This window comes from Sander lucioperca, chromosome 18 (assembly GCF_008315115.2).
Source record: "Sander lucioperca isolate FBNREF2018 chromosome 18, SLUC_FBN_1.2, whole genome shotgun sequence".
Classification (NCBI taxonomy): domain Eukaryota; kingdom Metazoa; phylum Chordata; class Actinopteri; order Perciformes; family Percidae; genus Sander; species Sander lucioperca.
The window spans coordinates 2,715,095-2,721,820 of NC_050190.1; positions in this window are offsets into that span (position 1 = coordinate 2,715,095).

Sequence of the window (6,726 nt, forward strand, 5' to 3'; positions counted from 1 at the left end):
ACGCCAAATACTGTTTTATACAAAGCGAGTGAGGGGGGAGCCAGCATTGAGCTATCATTTTCTTGGTTGCTAGCCAAATCTTCCTCTGTCTCTCAAGCAGGTGTAATTTAGAGTCGTCATTAAGTAACAATCAATCAGGTCAATAGGAATTTGACATCCTATCACATCAGATATTATTGAGGTTGTTTTATTCCAGAACCCATGCACCTGTTCACACTCCCAGACCACATGCAGGAAAGTTCCAGTTTGTTCAGGTTGACAGAACGTGCAATAGGGAGTGGGAATGACTTTAGAGACGTATCTATTCTGTGGAGTCCAATGTGTCCTATGACATATGTTGAAGTGGCTATACTGGTGATTTGGGTTCTTGGAACAGTGGAAAATGTTGTCCCAAACTGTCTCCCAATTAATTGCGTTCCCCTCAGGGCTCAACTCTCACTCCCATTTTTTTACTATTGAGAGTTCTCCTATGGAAACTTGTATCAGTTTAGCATAAATCTTGGACACTAATCCTCTCACAGGAAAATCAAAAAAACATTTAATGACTGGGTGTGCCTCAAGACTTTTTCCCCATGGCACTCCATAACATTTTAGGGCTGATCTTAAGCGAAAGATAAAAGAAGAAGGATGTCCTGGGGACCTCAAAACTAGCTCTCAGGTCTTCAAAATTCAACATACCTTTCTCATTGAATAGCTGGTCTAAAGTATAAATAGCTCTGTCACTCCACTGGTTACAAGCAAAGGATTTGTTACCAGACATTAAGTGTGCATTGTGCCATATTGGGGTATTCAAATGCCACTTATTGGTGGAGCGTAGTTGCTCCTCCACCTGTTTAAAGTTGGTCAATGTGTTGGTGATAATAGGGCCACTTTTTTGGACACACACCTGCAAAGGCAAGGTCTTGCAGTCTTAGACTTCCAGTGAGGTTTTGCTCTATTTCTCTCAATGGAACTGTAAATGAGGGGTCCATCCACACTCTGAGGGCTCGTAGCTGAAAGGCTCTGTGATACATTTTAAAGTTGGGGAGGGCCAGGCCATTCGTGTTTGTGGTATGTTGCAGGGTAGAGTACTTTAGCCTAGGTTGTTTATTATTCCAAATATACTGCCGAATTAAGGTATCAAGTTTCTTTCAGAAATTTATTGATGGGGGTAAGGGGATCATTGTACTTAAGAAATTCACACGAGGAACTTTATGTTCATTTTAACAACAGCAATCCTGGACCGTAGCAATGCCGGCAGCGCAGACCAATTGGCCAGATCCCTTTGAACACTACTTAATATAGTTTCATAGTTGTCCTGGACAACTCGCTGTAGCAATGTGTGTATGGTGATGCCCAAATCATTTTGCTTTGGGTTGGTAACACTAATAGCTGATGTCACCAGCCTGTTGTTCAATAAAAGAAGATTAGATTTATTCCAGTTAATTTTATAGCCGGAAATTGAGCCAAATTTGTTGAAGATCTTAAGAATTGTTGGAATAGAGTCCTCAAGATCAGAGATGTACAACAAAATATAATCTGCAAATAATGACATTGAGCTGCTATTGGATTTAATCTGGACATTACAGATTTTATTTTGCTTTATAGATTGGGCTAACAGTTCAAGAGAGATTGCAAACAGCATGGGGGAAAGCGGGCATCTCTGTCGCGAGCCCCACTCGATGGGAAAGGGCTGAGAATGCAAGCCATTGGTTGAGACTATGGCCGTGGGATTCGCATATAAAGTATGCACCATGTCAATGAATTTGGCCCCCAAGCCAAGCCTCTCCATTACTCGCCACAAGTAGTTCCACTAGGCGGTCGAAAGCCTTTTCCGCGTCCAACTGCTGACATTGTTGGAAGGTTTCTGGCTTCTTCTATTACATGAAATAATCTGCGTACATTGTCTGCAGCGTGACGCTTTGGTATAAAACCTGATTGGTCGGGGTGGAATAGCTTCTCGATAAAGCGCTCTAGGCGGAGAGCCAAGACTTTGGAATAAAGCTTAATATCAGTCCCGATGAGGCTGATGGGCCTGAAATTTGAGCAATCCGTAAGATCTTTGCCCTTTTTGGGCATAACAGAAATTAGCGTAGTGTTGGTTTGTTGGTGGAAAGTACCCTTCTCTATGGCTGAGGTTAAAGCTTGTAAAATAGTAGGTCCTAATATGTCAAAATACTGTAGAAGAAATTCTGATGGAATTCCATCCAACCCTGGTTTTTAATGCTGATTTGAGTTCCTCTAATGTTATAGGTTGACCCAGTTCTTCTGCCTCCTCTGGGTCAAGAAGAGGCAGGTTTAGTTCTTTTACGAACTCCTGGCACTGTGTCGGATCTGGTTGCAGGAGGACTCATACAACTTTGAACAGAAGGATTGAAAAGTGGCGCTGATATCCTTAGGATTTGTTGAGATACTTCAGTCTGTACGGATGCTGTTGATAGTAGCTCTGGATTCATTTTAACTTTTTTTAATTTCAGAGCAAGCAATTTGCTTGTTTTACAGCCATTAAAATAATAATTTTGCCTCACTCTGTGCATTATGAATTCAGCTCTCCTTCTTAGCAGATCACTTAGCTCTGTTCGACTTGTGACTAGAAGAGTATGTGTAGATTTAGAAAAACACGTCTTAAGAGACTGCTCTAAAGATTTACACCATTCTTCCAACTCCGCAATCCTTGCCTCTCTTTTCCTCTTCAAGTTGACCGCAAAGGAAGATGTGAAATCTCTAATAAATCCTTTAGTTGCCTGCCATGTAAGCGCAGGGTCAGAAACTGAGTCGGTGTTGATTGATATAAATTTAGCCAGTCTGGCTCTAAATTCTGCATCAAAAGCTGTGTTCTGGAGAAGGGAATTATTAAATTGCCACCTCCTAGATCTTTCTCCTAACATATCACAATGGAATGTGGTTATCAGCGCATTGTGATCAGACAGAATTGCTGGTTCTATTGCTATCGTGTGGAACATTGCCTTAAGCTCACTGGAGCACAAAATATAATCAATGCGGGAGTGGGTGAGGTGATGTGTGACATGTCTGATATATGTTTCTGGGCTTTTGTGTGATTGACCCCTGATCTATCCTGATTTAAATCTAGTACTGCATTCATGTCTCCCCCTATAATTAGCCCTTGGTTTTGGTGTCGTCACTAGATGAAGCAGCAACCTTGAAGTATTTATTTTTTACGATTTGCATCTCTTTTACGTAAATGTGACTCTTGAATAAGCGCCACGTCTATGTTCTTCCTTCTTAAATAGTCCAGGAATTTAGCTCGTTTGATCAGCCTGTTTAGTCCCCTGATGTTAACTGAAAGGATTGAAAGCTCAGCCATCTTCAAAATGTACACGTATACATGTCTCGAGTACCCTACCGGAATTTGCTGATACATTTGTAGCAAAGGGTGAACTGTTAGATCTAAGCAAAAACATAAAAAATCAAATAAATCCCCTAACTCTCTGAGACCGCAGACCTCCTCCCCTATCTGTAAGATACATGGCCACATCAAACGCAGCTCGCGGAAAACTCTAGCTCAAAACTGCCCCTCCTGTCTAAAGTCACAGGTTAATTGAAACAGGTCTAGTGCACTCATGTCAAACATGAACAATGTTACAAAAACCTTAGAACTTAATAGCTGGTTAAGACCTCGTTCTGAAATAGGCTATGCACAAAACACACCAGCCAAGTAGGAGTAGTAAACATAGATTATAAGATGAATAGTCTGCATTCATCATGTTCTTTCAGTCTAATTAAATGTTCCTTTAAAGGGGTGACAGAATGATTATATAGGATATTTCACACTGTTCGTTAAGGTCTCCCAATAGAGTATGTAACATTGGTTGGGCTGAAAATTGTGAAGAAGTGAATTTAGTAATTAAATAGCGGACCTCTGGAGATCTGCGTGACCTAGCTAGATTCAGAAGACTAAGCTGACCTCAGGTCAGTGGTGTAGCCTATGCAAATGTTGGGGCGTGACAAAGACTAGGAGTTGAGATGCTTACGTCAACTTTTAGCTTTGTTCAGATTTGCCCGTTTTCAGCGGCAGTTTCAAAATGTGAGATTTGCAGAGGAAAGGGGTATCAATAGGATTTTGAGCTTCTATGTATGTCCTATTTACCCTCCAAACTGTCGTTAAACAAACTATGACAAGGTAAAATCGGTTTTGCATTCTATCACCCCTTTAAAGCTTGGTTCCAAAACTTACATACTATAATCAGCTCTTAAGTTCTGAAATAGGTTATGCGAAAAACACACCAGCCTAGTAAGAGTAATAAACATAGATTATAAACTGAATTGTCCGCGTTCATCATGTTTTTCAGCCTAATTAAATGTGCCTTTAAATCTTGGTTCCAAAATTTACATACTAGGTTTCAATCAGCAATAGCTGATTGAAATACTAGGTTTCAATCAGCTATAAAGTTCTGAAATAGGCTATGCGAAAAACACACCAGCCTAGTAAGAGTAATAAACATAGATTATAAACTGAATAGTCCGCATTTATCATGTTCTTTCAGCCTACTTAAATGTCCCTTTAAAGCTTGGTTCCAAAACTTACGTACAGTGCCCTCGGAAATTTGAGATGCCTTTAGCATGTAACTTATGCTGAGCTCCTATAAATTCTTGGTGCTGCTGGAAAGTGAAATAAGGCATGGATACCCGACCCGAGCCCGACGGGTCCCGACGGGTCCTGACGGTACCCGACGGGCCGGGCTGGGTTCGGACAGATATTTAGAAATTATGGTCGGGTTTGGGTCGGGCTCGGTCATAAGGCATTTTTTGTAAAATCGTGCAGCGGCTCCTTTAAGACAGCTCATTTCGTGTGTAAAGTGGGCAGAAGAGAGATAGCGAAAGAGGAAGCAGACGTGTAGGTGCGACTGGAGCAGAGTTTTTTTTTTAAGATTATTTTTTGGGGCATTTTCCCTTTATTGATAGTGGATAGACTGGAAAGGGGGAGAGAGATGGGGGATGACACGCAGCAAAGGGCAGCAGGTCGGATTCGAACCCGCGCCGCTGCAGGACTCAGCCAACATGGGGCGAACGCTCTTACTGGGTGAGCTAGAGGCTGCTCCCGCGAGTGGAGCAGAGTTGGTGGAATAAGTTTAAGTTTTGTACACAGTGTGTGCGGTGTCCGAGATAAACCCCAGACTGAAAGCCAAGTTCATTCATCTGCTCACCAGAAACGGGATTTTAACCCCGACATTATATAACGTCGGCCCTGGAGGTAACGAGTCTCCCCTGGTTTTCTGATCACGGTCGGAATCGAAGCAAGCAGGAAAGGTTAACACATTGAACATTTTAAGTTAAACAGCTTATTAACGTGTGCTTGTTCCCCCTTTCCTCACAAACAAACGTACATGTGTCAGAAAAAAAATGAGATTTTAACTGTGTCGGGCTCGGGTCGGGCTCGGACATAAATATCTTAATGCCTGTCGGGCTCGGGCCAGGTTTGGTCACGGCACTGTCGGACGCGGGCCGAGTTCGGGCGGAAAAATTTGGCCCAATCAGACCTCTACGGTGAAAGCACTTTAGTCAGCCTTAAAGCGTAGCGTTGCTTTGGAATCACAAATTGGGCCTTTCTGCTGTACTTGTCCACTCCCTGAAGGATTGCTTGGCGGTCCTGGTATCTCAAACACCTGAAAATCAGAGTACATGTCGTTGTACCCTTGCCGTAGATTCTGTAAGGAGGGGAGCCACACCGGTAACTGCTTTTGTAGGAACCCAACATCTTTTTCACTGCCCTCTGTCAGTCCAATGATGCGTACATTGTTGCGTCGGGATCTGTCTTCCATTTTGGCTAGCTTATATTCAAATTTCTTCTGGTCCTCAACCATTGGTCACCATTCTCATCTGCCTGTTATCCCCTTGTGTCTTGTCTAGTCGTTGCACCAGATAATGTACCGTAGCTCCCTGCCTCTCGAGCTCTCGAGATGTGTTGCAGAGTTATCAATTTCTGCTAGCGCTTCCTTCACTGCGTTGCGGACCACTGATTCAAGCACACTTTGTTGCTTTTCCAGGCCCTAGGCATGTTTTCCATGTTTAAGTCCGCGCTAGCATCAGTAGCCATATTAGCCGCCGCCATGTTGGTAAGTTTCTGTGTCCAGGTAAACGGCAACGAGGCCTGCTTTTTTGCTCCTGCAGGCATTTCCTGAGTCACCGTGGTAACAAATAAAACAATTGATGTCAGAAAAGAAGGAATAGACCTGTTTTTTTAATGAAAATACGGAGGTGGGTGAGGAGCCCTGAGCGACCATTGTGATCGATGATCACATGACCTCCCCTTCTTACAGCATTTTAGAGCCCTTTATTGCATTTTGAATTTAAATTTGTGAGCCTAGGAAGCATCAGCAGGAGAAAACTTTAGATTTTTGTTTTGAAATTAGTGATGTATAACCTAAAATTACGAATTTGTGCTTTTTAAAATACTTTTGTTGCCTACATGTAGTAATTTACACTTTAAATTAAAGATTTGTGCCCTCCAGTAACTAAATTATTCATGCTCTCATTCCATTTCTCCTTTGAGTAGTGTGTATAAGTTTTGAATATTAAACACCATGTTATCTTTATTTAATTGTTTTTGCTGCCATACATAACAAAAGGGGAGGTTGGGGACGCCAGGTTAGCTCAGTTGGTAGAGCATGGGCACGTATAGAGGTTTACTCCTCGACGCAGCGGCTGCGGCTTTGACTCCGACCTACAGCATTTTGCTGCATGTCATTCCCTCCTCTCTCCCTTTTCATGTCTTCATCTGTCCTGTGA